This window comes from Dendropsophus ebraccatus, chromosome 3 (genome assembly GCF_027789765.1).
Source record: "Dendropsophus ebraccatus isolate aDenEbr1 chromosome 3, aDenEbr1.pat, whole genome shotgun sequence".
Taxonomy (NCBI): Eukaryota; Metazoa; Chordata; class Amphibia; order Anura; family Hylidae; genus Dendropsophus; species Dendropsophus ebraccatus.
The window spans coordinates 75,548,824-75,568,070 of NC_091456.1; the positions used below are offsets into that span (position 1 = coordinate 75,548,824).

The 19,247-nt window shown below is 43.3% G+C and overlaps 1 protein-coding gene across 7 annotated transcripts in view; it reads right to left on the minus strand.

Annotated features, from left to right (window-relative positions):
- LOC138787149 (uncharacterized) overlaps positions 1-18,499 on the minus strand; it is a 59,938-nt gene extending 41,439 nt beyond the window's left edge. For all 7 annotated transcript variants that reach the window (XM_069964308.1, XM_069964301.1, XM_069964305.1 and 4 more), the window contains exons 1-2: positions 18,413-18,499; positions 8,442-8,551 (exon numbers count right to left, since the gene is read on the minus strand). The gene's annotated coding sequence lies outside the window, so the exon portion shown is untranslated. The remainder of the gene's footprint in view (positions 1-8,441; positions 8,552-18,412) is intronic.
- Between the last annotated feature and the right edge of the window lie 748 nt (positions 18,500-19,247).

Sequence of the window (19,247 nt, forward strand, 5' to 3'; positions counted from 1 at the left end):
GGTATCCCGGCCGGAGCGCATACGATGTGTGTATGCTCCGGCCGGGATCCCATTGAAAATAAGGCTAGGTTCCACCCCTCAAAACTACGGCCGTAGTTCTGCGGCGGAGCGATTATTGTTCGAATTTTTGCAATACCGATCGCATTTGAGCGATAATCGTTCGGTGTAAACACAGAGAACGATCAAGAAACGAGCGAGAAATCGTTCATTTTGATCTTTTAACACGTTCTCAAATTTTCGTTTGTCGTTTGCTAAAAATTCGCAGATCGCTTCTTGCAAACAGTCTTTCACCGATTCATCCTATGTAAAAGATGGGCTTAAGCAATCTTAAAAACAATCGCAATAACTATTTTTCTTCGTCTGAATGCTGATCGTTATAAAAACCAAATTGTTGCTTCGAAATTGATAAACGATCGATTGGGAGAATTATTGCTTCGTGTAAACGCAGCATAATACATACCCCCTGACTGTGTAATTACACCGATCACCTGATATTTACCCCCTTTTTTAACTTCACACCTGACTGACTAGTAACAGAGAAAATATAAACCCACATACTGTATCTCTGGAAAAGAAGGGCCTATTAAGAAACTGTAAAAAGGTGTTTAATCAAGACACCATGTACTATTTAATAATAGTAACATCTCAGTTTTAGTGTGTTTGGGGGGGGGGGTGACTACAGGTTCTCTTTAATGTTGATGGTCTGGAAAAATATTTAAGTTATCATTATAATTGTTTTGATCTAAATGTAGTGTAATTAGTAAAAAAAAAAACAACTAAGGTGAAAATGAATAGTGATGAGCGAACAGTAAAATGTTCGAGTTCAAGTCAAACCACAAACAGTCGAACTCGAACCCCATTAAAGTCAATGGTGTTCGGGTTAATTTTGACACCTATATGTAGTAGGAGAAACTGTAATTATCATCCAGAAGAGTAAACTGGAAACATGGAACAACTTATAGCCTGAAATTTGGCTTTAAGAATCAAAAGAGATGGGTGAATAGTTAAATATTTGATCATTTGTATAAAGTAGGGTAATAAAATCGTACAAATATCGAATCCTATTATAGTCTATGGGAGAAAAATACTTGGGAACTCCTCTGTACGAAACATCGATACATCTAACAGATGTTGAGATTGATTTTTCCAAAAATTATTCAGCAATATAAAGTGACCAAAATGGACTTTTTAGCCTCTCATGAAAAATTTGACCACCAACTCCTCTGTATCAAAGATTGACTCATCTAACAGATGTTGAGATTGATACTTCAAAAAATTATTCAGCAATATAAACTGACCAAAATGGGCTTTTTAGCCACTCTGGAAAAATTTGACCACCAACTCCTCTGTATCAAATACTGATTAATCTAACAGATGTTCAAATTAATTTTAAAAAAATATTTCGCAATGCAGACAGAGAAAAATGGGCTTTTTGCCCACTCTTGAAAAATGTAACCACTAACTCCTCTGTACCAAAGATTGATTAATCTAACAGATGTTCAGATTCATTTTTAAAAAATATTCTGCAGTGGAGACTGACATAAATGGGCTTTTTACCCACTCATGAAAAATTGGCACCATTGGTGGCAGCAAGAAAAGCCCAGCGGGAAAGACGGAGGTTGCGGTTCAACTGAATTAGGTACCAGAACATGGCAGGAGAGATGGAGGCATTTAAAAAATACCATTTGCAGGCCTACAAAGAGGATGAGGAGTAAGAGGTGTATGCAGTGCGCATCAAGCTCATACAGGTGTATTTTTCCAAAATACATTCAGCTGTAACACTTGGAACGCTAGCTGTGGGCAGCAGTAAAATCCAATTTTTCAGAAGCAGCAGGCATAGGAACTACAGATGTGAGATGTAGTGTAGTGGAAATGTGTATTTCACATTTCCAAGAAGACATGAAACAGTTTTCTAGTCAGTGACATCGGCAACCGGGGCAACAAAATGGTCAGAGATCCACGCTTGATTCATTTTTATAAATGTCAAATGATCCACATTGTCAGTGGATAGACAGATACATTTTTTGTCAGTTATCACCCTGCCAGCTGTGCTGAATGTGCCTTCCGAGATAACACTGGCTGCAGGGCAAGATAACACTTCTATGACGTGTGGAGCAAGCTCAGGCCATTCATCCAGTTTGGACACCCAGAAGTTGAATTGGTCAAGACCAAGTCCAAAAACATTGATGTTGATCCGCACATAGTCATTGACCATGGTCTTAAGGCGGTCTCTGTGTGTCATAATGCTGCCATGCCTTGCTGGCATTGGTAAGGTGGCAAAAATTGATTGCCAAATGTCACCCAGTAAGGTTCTGCCACACTGCCTTTTGCTGCTGATGCTACTGCTGCGGTGGTGGCTAGTTGTGATTCTACTGTCGAGTTGCTAACGCTGTTCTGCTGTGACATTAGAATGTGAAGACCCAAAAGATTTCTCGAGTTGGTCAATGAGCACTGTCTCAAAATCCTACATTCTACTATCAATTTCTGTGGGTGGAAGGAAATTGCTCACTTTGGTCTGGTAACGTTCATCAAGGAGGGTTGCCACCCAGTAATCGCTGTTGATTTTTATAGCCTTGATGCGTGGATCATGTTGGAAGTAATGTAGCATCCAAGCACTTATGTGTGAGATGCTACCGGGATCTACCAAGCCTCCTCTTCCTCCTCCTCCTCCTTCTCCTCCCCCTGTAATCTGTACCAACCTCTTACCAGTGAAGGAGAATCAGTACCAGTGGTGTCCACCCCTGCCTCCTCATCCTCCTCCACTTCCAGGGGCAGATTAACTTTACCATAGGCCCCGGGCTGTTCACCAAGCCTGGGCCCCCCCACCCCACTGTACCTATGGCAGCAATAGCCTGACGTTCATAGTATAGGACAGATAATGTCATGATGTCCTGATTTGTACAAAATTGCCATAGAAAAACAGTGATTTTTTGCAAATCATGGCGGAACTATAGCCAGGAGACAGTACACCACTAAAAGTTTAAGTCTTTTTGGGTGGTCATGGGCCCCGGGCTGCCGCCTAAAACACCCTATTGTAATCCACTACTGTCCACTTCTTCCTTCTAACCATCACCAGAGGCCTGGCTAGCCTCATGCGCTCTACCGTGGCAGCTTTACTGCTGGCCTGCACCCACCCTTGACCTAGAACCAGTGCCTAAAGGAGACCTATGCAACTGTGTAACAGTTGGGTCATCTACATTCTCCGGTGAGTAAGGTTCCATGTCTGCCTCCTCCTCATCCTCCTCCATCACTGCTGAGACCTGCTGTCGCAGAGTGCCTAACGCTTGTTCCAGTAAAAATATCACCAGAACAGTGATGCTGATAAGGGCATCGTCTCGACTGACCGTTTTGGTGGCCTCTTCAAAGCTGACAAGGATGGCGCACAGATCTTTCACCTGTCTCCACTCTCTATGAGTGAACACCCCGAGGTCCGCATCAATGCTAGTCAGGCCATGCGGCATTTCGTACTGCATAATGGTATTACGCTGCTGCCACAACCGATGGAGCATGTGGAGCGTGGAATTCCAGAGTGTTTCCACATCACAGATCACAGAGACGGTTGACAGGGAGTTCCAGATCCCGTTGCAATGATGCTAGTCGTGCCGAAGCAGGGTTGCGAACATCGGAAGTGGGAGCTAAGACCTGGAGCCTTCTTCAGGAGACCGTCAACACCAGGGTAGCACTTAAGGAATTTCTGGCCAACCAGGTTCATGACGTGTGCCAGACAAGGCATGTGCGTAAGTCTGCCGATCTTAAGGGTAGCAAGGAGATTGCTCCCATTGTCGCACACTACCTTACCTTGTGTCAGGTTGTTAGCACCCAGCCAGTGGTTGGCCTGAGTGTGCAGAGCCCTCCACAGCTCTTGACCTGTGTGTTGACGGTCTCCGAGACAAATTAATTTCAGAACGGCCTGGTTTCTCTTAGCACGTGATGCTACCTGTCGAGGTTGGGGATCCTGGCTGTGCACCCTCCCAGCAGTTTTGGAGACTGTCCATGGAGACCCAGAGGCACCAGAGGCAGTGTCAGCCACCAAAGTCACCCAGTGAGCAGTCAAGGATATATAACGACCTTGACCGTGCTTACTGATCCTTGTGTCTGTTGGGAGATGGACCTTGGTGGACACAGATGCAGCTAAGGTGCTTGAGATATTTTCTGCAACGTGCTTTGCCAGTGCAGGGACAGCTTTTCTTGCAAAGAAATGCATGCTAGGTATCTGATACTGGGGACATGCCAGGGCCAGAACGTGGCGGAAGCCATCTGTGTCCACCAGGCGAAAAGGCAACAATTTCAAAGCCAACAGCCTGGTAATGGCGATATTTAGCTTTTTGGCTTTGGGATGGTTGGGATGAAAGCATTTCTTATGCTGCCACACCTGGTACACAGAAGGCTGGCTGCCGGACGGCGTGCAGGTCGCACTGGTGTTAGGAGAAGGTGTCAGCCGTGTTGGTGGTGGTGGGGAGCCGATCTTTGTTTGGAGATAGTGCTTGATCATGTTGCACCAGCACATCGGCAGAAGAGGGCGACTTTATTTTGGAAGTGGGGGAAGAGGTGGCGGCAGTAGATGTGATGGTAGTTGGAAGCCCAGGACCTGTGTGGCCTTTTTTCTCCGAGCAACTATTCCACAGCAATTCATGCTTTTCCCTGCATGTGCCTGTTCATGCTCGTGGTACTTAAACACTTTTAATTTTTTCCTCTACTGACGCGTTGCTGGCAAATACAACATATCACCACAGTCGGAGTATAAGAGGCTTGATCAAAAAAGGCTTAGACTTCACAGGTTTGGGACCTCTTAGACGGCGAAAACCTACTACTGGTCTCCCCGCTGCCATCACTGACCACGGCTGCCACAGTAATATCAGCGGACTTGTGCGACCGCCCTCTCCCTTTCTTAGGTGGAACCCGCACTGTAACTACATCATCCTCCTAATCCTCCACTGATGATGCCCTCAGCAGCTTTCGCTCCAAAGACCACGTTGGATCCAGGATGTCATCATCATCATCGTCATGACAGGTGACTACCTTTATCTGACAGTCTACATCCTCAAACTGCGGGCTAGAAGCCACAGGCACTTTCAGGAATTGATGACCGCTCTGTATCTCTGACGACAGACCAGCTTCCTGATTCTCCTCTGAGGGCATCAGCAATTGGGCGTCAGAGCAGACTAAAGGCCCTATTCCACCAACAGATCTGACAACAGATTATCTGCCAAAGATTGGAAGCCAAACCCAGGAGTGGATTTGAAAAGAGGAGAAATCTCTGTCTTTCCTTTATGACCTGTTCTCTGATTATAGTCTGTTCCTGGGTTTGGCTTCAAATCTTTGGCAGATAATCTGTCATCAGATCTGTTGGTGGAATAGGGCCTTTAATCATCCTCTTTGGCCTCTTGATATTTTGAACCGCCTTATGACCCCAACTGCGATGTTTGGTCAAAGAGCTCTTCAGAATGTGGATTATTTTTAGTGGCCTGTATATTCGGTAGCGACATTCTACCCATGTTTGCTTCCAGTTGGACTGACAATGATGATGACATTTGTGGCTGTCACTGAGAGGAAGAGGAGGTCAAAGCGCTTGATTCAGGGTCCGATAACCAGAGGAACAGATTGACGACGCTGTTTATTAATAAGGCACAGAGGAAACCTAGCAAAAGAGGACAGGCCTGACTGTCCTGCTACTAATGATGTTCTTGCTTGTATGTTGGCCGGAGCACTGGAAGCAGTGCCTTGTGCACTACCCCTATCTCCCCTTTCTACACCTGATACTGCTCGCCTACCACCTCTGGTTCTCACCATGTTCACAAGATAGATTTAAAATCTTAGATGGAAGATAAAAAAATTTAAAAAAAATGAACAGATCTACCCACTCTCAATAAATCCTTGTACACAATTCAGATGTATGATTAATTACTGGGTATAACAGATGTGAAGTATTCCGTATTTTTTTCATCACTGACAAAGAACGTATGTCAGTTTCTAGGAATACTGCTGTAATCAGTGAAGAAATGCTCGTACACAAACAAGATGTACGTTCAATCACTATATAAGAGATGTGTACTATTTCATATTTTTCCTCACGGGACCTTTTGCACCTTATAGGAATAGAACTGTAATAACTCAAGAAATGAACGTACACAATCGAGATGTACGTTTAATCACTATATAACAGATGCGTACTATTTCGTATTTTTCCTCACAGGGGACCTTTTGCAGCTTATAGAAATAGAACTGTAATAACTCAAGAAATGCAGGTACACAAATAAAATGTACGTTTAGTTAATGTATTACAGATGTGAGCAGGCCGAAATACACTTTTAGGCACTATGTATAAATTGGCAAATCCCATATTCAGCCTGCAATCCCAAAGATAATTATATAATTATGATATATTATTATTATTATTATTATATAATTTTAATTATTGCTGTGGCTGCAATGGTGTCTACGGACAGAAAAATGCTTGTTGCAAATATGCTAGTGTAACTATGATGAACACACCATTAATCTCTCTAATCTCAATGCCTATCTGTAATATCACTGCCTATTTCTGTAATATCACTAATCTCACTGCCTATCTGTGAGATAGCTGTCTGTACAGAAAAGTGAATGAGGAGACAATGGCGTCCAGAAAGCTGCATGGGGACTACTCGAAATGGTTGCATGCAGTCAGATGATACATTGTGATAGCCGTCTGTACAGCACAGTGAGTTTGTGAGTGAGTGAGGAGACAATGGCGTCCAGAAAGCTGCATGGGGACTACTCGAAATGGCTGCATGCAGTCAGATGATACACTGTGATAGCCGTCTGTACAGCACAGTGAGTGAGTGAGTTAGTGAGGAGACAATGGCGCCCAGAACGCAGCACAGTGATTAATGGAAATGGCAGTGTGCAGGCAGACGAAACTACACTGCGATTGCCATTCACACAGCACCCTGAATGAGGGGAAAATGGCACACAGAGCGCGGCCCAGTGACTTTTATGTGACATGGTCATGTGATTTTAGCAGCCAATGAGACCCCTACATGAGACCCCTACACCTCAGCAATGACATTTCTGCTCTGCACTGATTGGCTGGCAAAAAAGGTGCTCGAACACTAACCTGAACGCTAACTCGAACGAACAGTAAAATGATCAGTTCGGTTCAAGTTTGAGAAAATCGAGATGTTTGATGTTCGAACTTAACTTTTCTAGAACAGTTCGATCAACACTAGAGATGAATACAGTTAAAACAAGTATAAGTTGGAGGTACCCCAATATGTGCCATATTGTCTTACTGTTAAAGGGGTTAACATCGTGTTCAGGCATAGTTTGGGCTGCACATGATTATCCCAACTTAGACCACATACACACACAGGTGCGCACACACACATCTTGGAAGGCTTACTTCTGAGACCTAGACTGTCAGATAGTGAGCACCATCGGTACTGATTGCCGAGGACTGGTGAAAGGCCTGTCAACCCTCGTGGGTTCATGAGTTCAAAGACTGTTGTAATATCTAAGAGCGTCTATCCTGTCAGAGTGGAGAAGAGTAACCACCAATTATGGTATCACCTGTCTCAGTGTTCTCTATACATACCCTGGGAAAGCGATTTTTCATTTTTAACCCTCGATGTTTCCGCACTATACTCTAACATAACACATGAAAAGGGACTAGAGGCTATGAATTTAACACTTGAGGAGTGTGGATTATACAAAAAACCACAGATCGACTTTTTAGTTTCAGGCATGGATTTTATTCTTAATCACAATGTTTTTACTTTTCAAGATATTTTTTACCGGCAGACAAGGGGGACTGCGATGGGGACTCGGGCCGCACCCAGTTACGCTAATCTCTTTATGGGGCGGTTCGAGTCCCTATTTATCGCAGGCTCCCCTTGGGCCTTAGATCACATTATATTTTATAAAAGATACATAGATGATCTATTCTTTATATGGAAGGGTGACCAGACTTCAGCGAATAATTTTATTTCTCACCTTAATTTTAACAACTGGGGTCTTAATTTTACACCATGTTTTAACAAGGACAGTATTGTATTTTTAGATCTAGTTATTAGTCATCATAACCAGAAAATAACCACTCAGACTCATTTTAAATCTGTTGATTCTAATAGCTTTTTAAACTTCGATAGCCGACACCACCGCAAATGGCTAAAAAACATCCCTTATAGCCAATTTCTTCGTATTCGAAAAAATTGCACTACTGATTCTGATTTTAAAATCCAAAGTAAAATTTTACAAAATAGATTCTCAGAGAAAGGATACCCAAAAAAACTTATTACTGATGCCTACCAAAGAAATTTAAAACATAAACAGGATATACTACTAGAGGGGAAGGAGAAAAAAACAGCTGGCCATCTAGATAATAGAGCGCCCAATTTCATCACCACTTTTAACGATGATCATCAAACAATCCAAAATATTTTAAAAAAACATTGGCATATACTTACCTCTGACACTTATCTCCGAGACACAATCCTAAAAAGGCCCAAGCTGATCTATCGCAGAGGTCAGACAGTTCGCAACATCATTGCCCCTAGTAGATTACGCCCAACGCCATCTATAGAAGAAAATAAAAATAAAAATAAAAATTATTATAATAAAAATGAAAAGGGCATCTTCAAATGCGAAAAATCCCTATGCCTATGCTGTCAAAACATAGCTAGCGGTGAAAAAACATTTCGCTCTAACGTTACGGGAATATCATATCCCATCAAACAAAGACTTGACTGTTCGAGTACTTATGTGATCTATTTACTCTCATGCGTTTGCGGCCTACAATACATTGGACGTACAAAACAACCCTTACACAAAAGGATCAATGGCCACCGCTACAATACCGCTAAAGGCTTTTTAAAACAAAGCGTATCCAAACATCTTACAGAACATCACAATAGCAATTTCTCTAATATAAAAATATTTCCCATCGAACAAATTTCTTCTAATAATTCTGACCGCTGGGCGTCTCTTTGCAAACGTGAGTCCTTTTGGATTTATCGTATCCAATCCCTGATACCTAATGGCCTCAATGAATGCATAGAATTAACAGATTGAGCTTTACATGCACTCATACAATACTGACTCAATTATACTCCTGACCAGCCCCCACACATTTTTTATACATACATTTTTATACACATATTTCTATATATATTGAGAGATTTACAAAATTTCTCATATATCCATCATCATCCTTTTATTACTCTTCATAACTATTCCCCATTTATTTATTTATTTATCTATTCATCCTGCTAATTACTCTTCCACCACTAGATGGCGTCTGGCACGCACACACTCTATTTATATTTTATATTTTCTAAAAATTAATTTTCTTTATATATTTTCTAAAAATAATCATCTAGTTTTCTATTTAATTGATCGATTGGATATATATAATCATCCTTTACATTTACTTGTCTTTTTTATTTTTGCATGTCTCTTTGTGTGTCTCAGAGACCTAGTTCCGATCCTTACTCTATTTACGTTACCATGCTATTCTTTAATGTGTATTACGCAGTTCCCGTTCGCCACGTCCTAAGAACCCCGGAACTACGTGATGCCGGCACGCACGTTCGTAATGACGTAGGGACGCCCGGCCGCTCACGTGATCATGCCGGATTCGGACGCTGACCCTCGGAACTCCGCAGCAATGTAAGTTTTTACATACCCTGACTTATATATGAGCGTTCTTTTACATACTTCCCCACTGATTTTTGATGTTATCTGTATATATACCTGTGTCATCAACTGTATCCATGATTGTCGCTCCGGAAGTGATGCGTTGTTTACACAATGCTCCACACTATTTAAACCCCTGTTCCCCAGCATGTCCTGTATAACTTGAAAAAGGCCACCCCAGACTTGGTGGCCAAAACGCGTCGTGACTTTTAATAAATACTCTCTTCATGAGATAACCGCCCTAATCTGTGGTTCACTGAACATCTGCGCCCTATCCAAGCCGGGACCCCACATGGTCCTAAAGCCCGATACGGCTACTTCTTTCTCTATACTTTGGCACCAAAACCCTCTCATCTGTCCTGCATATATATTACTCTGCCTTTAACCCCTTAAGGACAGAGCCTGAAATGGCCTTAATGACAGAGACAAATTTTATGAATATGACCAGTGTCACTTTATTCATTAATAACTTCGGGATGCTTTTACCTATCCGGCTGATTCTGAGATTGTTTTCTCGTGACATATTGTACTTTACATTTCTGGTAAATTGGAGTCGATAATCATAACAAATCTTTATGAAAAAAACCCAAATAATGTGAAAAAATGTGAAAAACTGCATTTTTCCAACTTTGAAACTTCTTTGCGTATACAGAAAGTGGTTATACCACATAAATTATATATTAAATAGCATTAGCAACATGTCTACTTTATGTTGGCGGCATTTATTAAACGATCTTTAATTTTTTTTAGACAATAGGAAGCTTAAAACATTAGCAGCAAATTTCCAAATTTTCAGTAAAATTTCAAAATCAGATATTTTTAGGGACCTGTTCAGGTTTAAAGTGTATTTGAGGGGCCTGTATGTTAGAAAGCCCCACAAAGCACCCCATTTCAGAAACTGCACCCCCCACACTCTGCAAAAGCATATCCATAAAGTGTTTTAACCCTTTAGGGGAGTCACAGAAATAAAAGCTAAGTGTGTAAGAAATTTGAAAATTTTAATTTTCTGTGCAGAGATTTTATTGTAATCCAATATTTTTCATAATTATAAACCTATTACCAGAGAAATGCACCCCAATAATTATTGCCCCGTTTCTGCAGTTTATAGAAATACCCCATATGTGGGCCTATTGCGCTATTTGACGCAACCACAAGCCTCAGATATAAGGGAGCGCCTAGTGAATTTCAACGCCTCCGTTATATTTGGTCATTTCTGACTGTACCACTTCAGGTTGGCAGAGGCTCTGGGGTGCCAAAACCTAAAAAACACCCCTAAAGGGACACCATTTAGAAAACTACACCCCTTAAGGAATGTAACAAGGGGTGCGGTGAGCATTTGGACCCCACAGGTGCTTCACAGATTTTCCGAACAATATGGCGTGAAAAAAGAAAAATGTATTTTTTACACTAAAACGTTGTTCTAGCCTTCAATTTTTCATTTTCTTAAAGGGATAAGAGGAAAAAAAAGACACAAAATGTGTAGCGCAGTTTCTCCCGAGTACGGAAATACCCCACATGTGGCGATAAAGTGCCAAGGGGGCGCAGGACGAGCCTCCAAAGGGAAGGAGCGCCAATTGGCTTTTGGAAGCTGAATTTCACTGGAAAGGATTTCAAGGGCCATGTCGCATTTACAGAGCCCTCGTGCTGCCAAGACACTGGAAACCCCCCACAAGTGACCCCATTCTGGAAACTACACCCCTCAAGGAATCTAACAAGGGGCACAGTGAGCATATGGACCCCACTGGTGACGGGCACAAATGTGGAACAATGTGACGTAAAAGTAAAAAATTTCATTTTTTCACTTTCATGGCACAAATGTGCCCGTCATCAAGGGGTCCATATCCTCACTGCACCCCTTGTTAGATTCCTTGAGGGGTGCAGTTTCCAGAATGGGGTCACTTGTGGGGGGTTTCCAGTGTTTTGGCAGCACGAGGGCTCTGTAAATGCGACATGGCGTTCATCATCCATTCTAGCCAAATCCAACCTCCAAAATCCAAATGGCGCTCCTTCCCTTTGGAGGCTTGCCCTGCGCCCACATGGCGCTTTATGTCCACATGTGGGGTATTTACGGACTCGGGGGAAATTGCTCTACACAAATTGTGTGTTTTTTTCTCTTTTAACCCCTTGTGAAAATGATAAATTCAAGGCTAAACCAACATTATAGTGTAAAAAATGTAATATTTCATTTTCACGCCACATTGTTCCACATTTGTGCCCGTCACCAGTGGGGTCCATATGCTCACTACACCCCTTGTTACATTCCTTGAGGGGTGTAGTTTCCATAATGGGGTCACTTGTGGGGGGGTTCAACTGTCTTGGCAACACAGAGGCCTTTTGAATGCAACATGGCCCCTTAAAATCCATTCCATCCAAATCCAGCCTTCAAAAACGAAATGGCGCTCCTTCCCTTCGGAGGCTTACCCTGCACCCGCATGGCGCTTTATGTCCACATGTGGGGTATTTTCGTACTCAGGGGAAATTGCTCTACACATTTAGTGTTTTTTTTTTATCTTTTAGCCCCTTGTGAAAATGAAAAAATCATGACAAGATTAATGATTTAGAGTAAAAATTTTACAAAAATTACACTAAATGTTGGTCTAGCCTTGATTTTTTCCATTTCCACAAGGGGTTAAAAAAGAAAATTAACACAAAACGTGTAGGGTAGTTTCCCCTGATTACGAAAATACCCCATATGTGGGCATAATGTGCCATATGGGCACAGGGCAAGCCACCAAAGGGATAGAGCGCCATTTAGAGGCTGGAATGGAGGATGGAGGCCATGTCGCAATTACAAAGCTCCTGTGCTGCCAGGTCAGTAGAAACCCCCGACAAGTGACCCCATTCTGGAAACTACACCCCATAAGGAATCTAACAAGGGGTGCAGTGAGCATATGGACCCCACTGGTGACAGGCACTTACGTAGAACATGTGCCGAGAAAATAAAAAATACCATTTTTTTCATTTTCACGTCCCAAATGTGGCCGTCACCAGGGGGCCATATCCCCGCTGCCCCCCTTGTTAGATTCCTTATGGGGTGTAGTTTCCAGAATGGGGTCACTTGTGGGGGGTTTCTACTGTCCTGGCCGCACAGAGGCTTTGTAATTGCATCATGGCATCCTCTAATGGGAATGGCGACCATACCTATTTAGCTGGGAAAAAGGGACAATTCTAATTTATTTGGGGGTATTAGGGCAATTATTAGTTTATAAGGTTGGAAATGACAGGTGTCCATCAAACTCAACCTGTGTTGATCCAGAGGAAGGCAAAAACCCCTCGTGAGGCAGACGACAGTAGCCTCATCACAGGGGAAAAATTCCTTCCTGACTCCATAATGGCGATCAGAATAACCCTGGACCAACGTGACCCCTGAAATAGGAATAAGGGACAGAATTTAGATAATGTAGAACCCCAATAACGTGTGGTGCGCCTTGGAGCGATCCTGTATGCAGAGGCCGGGGGGATCAGGACAGGTGTCACACTGGAAAATGTTGTCCTTCCTGATCCCCCTGTTACGCCACACTCTGCACTTCTTCTGGGGTCTCCCGTTCTCCAGTGTGGGGGACGTCACCTGGAGAATGTTGTCCTGGTGCGATACGGGGTCCCTCATATCCAGAAGCGCTGGGTCCGCTCCATGGCTGCTAAATATTAGGGCTCTATTACTACTTCTGATATGTTCGGATCGTGCCGCAAGCTACAGGGCAGCGAGGGACCGGAAGAGGGGGTGCTGGTATAAAAGTTATCCCCGTACAGGTGGTGACCTTTATCCAGCAGTGGGAAGATCAGTTCCCGGACGATCTTCCCACTTGTTCCGAGGATGGGGGGGAGGGGGCATCTGGGGCTGGATTCGGGTGTTCCTTCCTACATACACTCTAAGGGTACGTGCACACTGCGGAATCGCGACAGATAACCCTTCGTGCATTCCACAGCTGGCACCCACCGGCGGACTGATGCAGGCGCACGTCTCCACACGTGTCATAGACTCCATTCTATGCACGGGCGGATTCCGCTCTCCGTCCAACGTGTTCATTCTTTGGATGGACGACGGAATCCGCCCGTGCATAACATGGAGTCTATGACACGGGCGGAGACGCGCCCCTGCATCAGTCCGCCAGCGGGTGCCAGCTGCGGAATGCACAAAGGGTTATCCTTCGCCATTCCGCAGTGTGCATGTACCCTAAATCTGTAAGTGAACCCAGAGGTACTCTCACAGAGTTTGTAGAATTTCACACCATACCGTCATCTCTTATTGGGACGGTACTGGCGGAAAAGACGTGTCTGGGGGGCAGCGTACGCTACGCTACCCCCAGACACGTCACTGGATGATGAGGATGAATGGAGGAAAGAAGGATCCCCCCCATTCATCCTCACTGGCTGTTTTGGTGTCGGAGGCAATAACGTATTCCTCTGACGCCGAAAACACCCTGGGGGCCATCTTTATATGGGGACTAGTATATGGGGTATGTAGTGGTGTAGTGTCAAACTTTATTCAATGTAGTGTGGTGTAATGTAGTGTTTTTTACGTGTTTTTTTTACAGTAAGTATAAAAAAAATCTACGCCAACAAAGGAGGTGCGGATAAATGCCGCACTTATGTGCGGCACTTATAAGCAGACCGTGGCAGTAGAATATAGAAAAAAAACACCCTACGCCAAAAAGGAGGAGTTGCTGATTAGCAGCGCACTTTCGTGCGATGCTGATCAACACTCAGCGGCGATAGGGTGCGGAAAATAGAAAAAAAAAAATTTGGGAAAAAAAAAAAAAAAATTTTATATTCTGAATATCCCTGTAGCTGCTGATAAGTGTATTACACTTATCAGCCGCTAGGGGGCAGCAGAGCGCAAAATCCGGAAAATGACGAGGCTGGAGCCGAAAATAGCCGAAAGAAGACGACGAGGACCGCCGGAAAGACCCGAAGACCGAACGGAATGACGGAGGACGCCGCGAACCCGGAAGCCGCCGATCAGGAGCCCGGGACAGGTGAGTAATGTACAAATACCTGCTCTGGACCCCTCGGCTACCTAGCTGAGGGGTCCAGGGCAGGTATTTACTATATTGTGGGACTCTGATCGCCGTGCCACCGGCCCGATCGCCGTGAACGGCCGGCCGGCCGTTCACGGCGATCGGGCCGGTGGCACGGCGATCAACATTACTTTTTACAGTAATGGCGGTCGGTGCCGTCCTCGGACAGCACCGACCGCCATTTTTTTCCGGGTCATCGGGTCACTGATGACCCGGAAAGGTTCCGATCGCCGCTATTGGCTGATCTGAATTGATCAGCCTATAGCAGCGATCGTAAGCACGGGGGGTGTTAACCACCCCCCGTGCCGAGAAGCTATGATGGCCTGCTATGATTTATAGCAGGCCATCTTCCCCGACCGCTGTGTGTGAACACGCAGCGATCGGGGAAACATCGGGCGTAAATTTACGCCCTGATGCGCTAAGTACCATGGCGCCAGGGCGTAAATTTACGCCCGATGTCGTTAAGGGGTTAAAGGAAACCAATTACCATAAAAATATCCATGAACCTGTGAATATAGCGTAATATAGCCTGTACTACTGTTTCTAGACATATAAGTAATTGCGGACAGCGTTACTGCTAGTAACCCCCAAATACGAACTTTTGATGACTCAGGAAAGATTAAGGGGCGTCCCCTCTCTGATGATGCAGTCCCCTACACTGAGAATCACCTATAATCAACTATAATGCATCACGTAGAACAATTGTTAGTGTACAAATGGTAGCAAGCATACTGTAAATATTAATGAAATTAAAATAGAATAAAGACACACATTGACATTCTGTATATTAGTGATATTGTTATTGGGTTTAAAGATAATTTAGAAAGAGGGAAGAAGGAAAGAGAACAGGATAGTCACGGCTGTCCACTCTATGCCAAAAGAAAATCATATCACAATAGCACAATATTTAGAAAATGCACGACAAAGTAAATACCTAAAACACCCCAGTAGGCAAATCTGTCTGACCTGAGCTAATGTCTAATGATGTAACAATTCTTATAGTAAAGAGAAATTGTATAATCATTATGATAACTGTAAAATACATCACATGGAATTTGCACCCTAGATCATGAGAGCCCATATGAAAAAATTGTGGAAAAATTTGTGCCACCTGACTACAGCATTTTCTAATCAATAATATATCCATAGTATAGCTAGTGTGACAAGGTGAGGAAAATCCCCCTACCTGGGTCTTTGGTGATCCATATAAGGCATTCGTGGGTATGACAGTGAATATTTAATGCAACTCTGTACCCACAATCTGACCCTCCCAAACCACTTGTGTCTTTGGATAGCTGCTTTTAATCCAAGATCTGTCCTGGGGTCCGTTCGGCAGGTGATGCAGTTATTGTCTTAAAGTCTTAAAACAACTTTTAAACTGGCAGCCCCATGCCCAACGGGCGTGGTCTAGATTGTGTATGCTTTAGGCTGGCACAATCTCTCTGTCCCTCTTCCCTGTCCTCCTCATAATTAGGAATGCTCCAGGTAGATTGTCTCCTATTCATCAGCTGTGTCAGCCCGGCACATGGGCTGGATTGTTAAGGCACCTGTGAAATGTTCAGGCAGGAGAAAATGTTCCAGTGGCATTCCTAATGATGAGGAGGGTATGGAGGAGGGACAGAGGAGTGGTGCAAAGTTAGGGCACAGATACTCTAAGCCTTGGCACTGGGCTGCAAGTTTAAAAATAGTTTTTTATGACAATAGCTGCATCACCTGCCGAACGGACCCCAGGACAGATCTTGGATTAAAAGCAGCTATTTGAAGGTACAAATGGTTTGGGGGGTCAGATTGTGAGTACAGAGTCGCTTTAAAGTCTTGCAAGGAAAGAGTAAACTTTTCCACAGAAACAAAAAAATAAAATCTATTTTATGTTACAGAACAATTTCTTCCTGGTGTTGCTGTGCAGGTTCAATGCCTAAGTAGTTTTGGTGTTGATATAACAATCCCGATATTACAGATTTTACAGTGAATATAAATAGAAGAAACCTTATCACATCTTGTCTGTTGCACAAATAAAAACCTTCTCATTTATTTTATTCATTCTTTACCCTAAGCAGAAAATCTTGAGTACGATTATTTCTATTGTACCAGCAAATGTAGTCATTATGGAAATTAAAGGGGTAGTGCGGCGGTAAAGAATTATTGACAGAATAACACACATTACAAAGTTATACAACTTTGTGATGTATGTTATGTCTGTGAATGGCCCCCTTCCCCGTGTTTCCCTCCCCCCACCCGTGTACCCGGAAGTGTGGTGCGCTATACATAACTGTCACGCGCCCACTCGTCTCCGATCTTAAGTCTGCGATGTTGTCTTCGGACGGCCGGGCCGAATCCCTCCGACCGTCCTGAGTGCCGGCCGCCCTCTTCAGCGTCATCAGATGCTCAGCCATGATTGGCTGAGCACAGTTTGGCTCAGCCAATCGCGGCTGAGCAGCCGATGACGCTGAAGAGTGATTCGGCCCGGCCGCCCGAAGACGACATCGCAGACTGAAGATCGGAGACGAGTCGGCACGTGACAGGTATGTATAGCGCACCACACTTCCGGGTACACGGGTGGGGGTGGTGGGACACTGGGAAGGGGGCCATTCACAGACATAACATACATTACAAAGTTGTATAACTTTGTAATGTGTGTTATTCTGTCAATAATTCTTTACCGCAGCACTACCCCTTTAAATGATTTTTTGAGATCAGAAAAAATATATATTTTTTTGTATTGTAAATAATATGTAACACAAACAATGTGTAACAAGGCAGTAGATGTGGACTCTAAGTACCCTCTAGGTTTTCACCCATATCCCCCACCCGGAGTGTTAACAGAAGCGACCCTAACCAGTCTCAGTCATTGATTGGAGACTATGCAGGAGCATACTGCTGTAATATCGTGAGTAAATATAAGTTTTTATTATGTTTTATATAAGTGTAGTGCTATATAAAAAGGATGGTCAGTAAATAAGGGTGATGAGTAAATTTAGATACCCAAATGATAATACAGATCACTTCATTGTGCCTAAATCCCAGCTCCAAAAAAACTCCAATATACTTTAGAGATACATTGAAAATAGGAGCCTAAAACGCTACTTTTACTATTGGTACAATAAAACCTGAGCCAGAAATACAAACAGCCAAACCCCCCCCCCCCCACACACACACACACACACACACCCAAAAAAAAAAAGACTGTATTTTAGGTGTGATGGACAACTGATTTTCCTTAAAAATCTGCCTAATGCACACTTCTTGATCAGTAAATATATGCATATTTTCCAACCATATCAGGAAATTAAAACCTGTATACAGATTAAACAAGCTTTTTAGCTGTATCAAACTAGAGGAGCAACTGAAGCATGTGTGTTGTGGAAGACTCGACAATTACTATACCACTACTATACTATTATACTGCTACTTTACTACAAATTATTTTCCAGTCCAGTTTCCTACAAGTTTCCTTTAAGCCACATAGTATCACAATATGCGAATATTTCAGCTAAATCAACAAAAAACTTAATACCCTAGTAAGGCCATGTTCACAAGTGTTTTTTTCCTTGTGATTTTCCCTTTATTTAGCAGCGTGGTGCTCAAATGCAGTCAAATAGAGATTTCTTTTTCTCTAGAAAACATACAATATTTTACAACAATAGGGCAATTCATGGCAAAATAGAGGGGAAAATGTAGGCAAAATTATGCAAAAATATCCATAAAATAAGTTATAAAATACTTACAGATCGCTCAGTAAAAGAATGTAATTCAAAGAGAGCAAGAAGCAGAAGGATTGAAATACAACAGTAAGCATCACGCCAGGATCTTTATAGCAGCAGTTCATTACCTTTAAAGGTGAAAATGCAATGCAGAACGCCTGTTGTGTTCCAGGAAGTTCACCTTAAATGTCTATCTGATTTGTCAGTCTGGAAATCCAGAAACTCTATACCAGATAAGTCATTGCTGGTTTTTACCTGCTTTCAAAAATCTTTCATCTAGGTGAAGCTTTCTCTGACAGAGTTTACTGCCTCCTTATTGTGTCACTTGGTATTAGTGCCCGATATAGATGTGCTGTCTCCCCCCCCCCCCCCCAATCTTAGTGCCTTGTACAGTACTAGTGTCCCCTTTGGATTCTATCATAGTAATAGCCCCCCACTCCTTTGCCCCTCAACATAGTGATAGTGTCCCCTATTCAATAATGGTGCCCTCTTAGTGGCATCCACTCTGTGCCCCACTTAATATTGGTGCACTCCCTAATCAACCTTGGTTCAAGTTTGAGAAAATCGGGATGTTCGACTCGAACCTAACTTTTCTCGAACAGTTCGATCAACACTAATTGGGTACTCTGGCATGCAGTACTGAGATGAAGCAGAGATGTTAATCTATGGGGATATTTGTATATATAAGGGAGGGGGGCAGCTATTTACTGGAGAACCCTGGCTACAAGAGGGCAGCAAAACTGGCTAGGTGCAGCAATACTGGGGCAACTGAACAATTCATGGGGGTAGCTCTACAGGAACGGCCTACACCTACTGCTGCCGCTCTAGCTCTAGCTACTGGGGGCAGCTCTAGCTACTA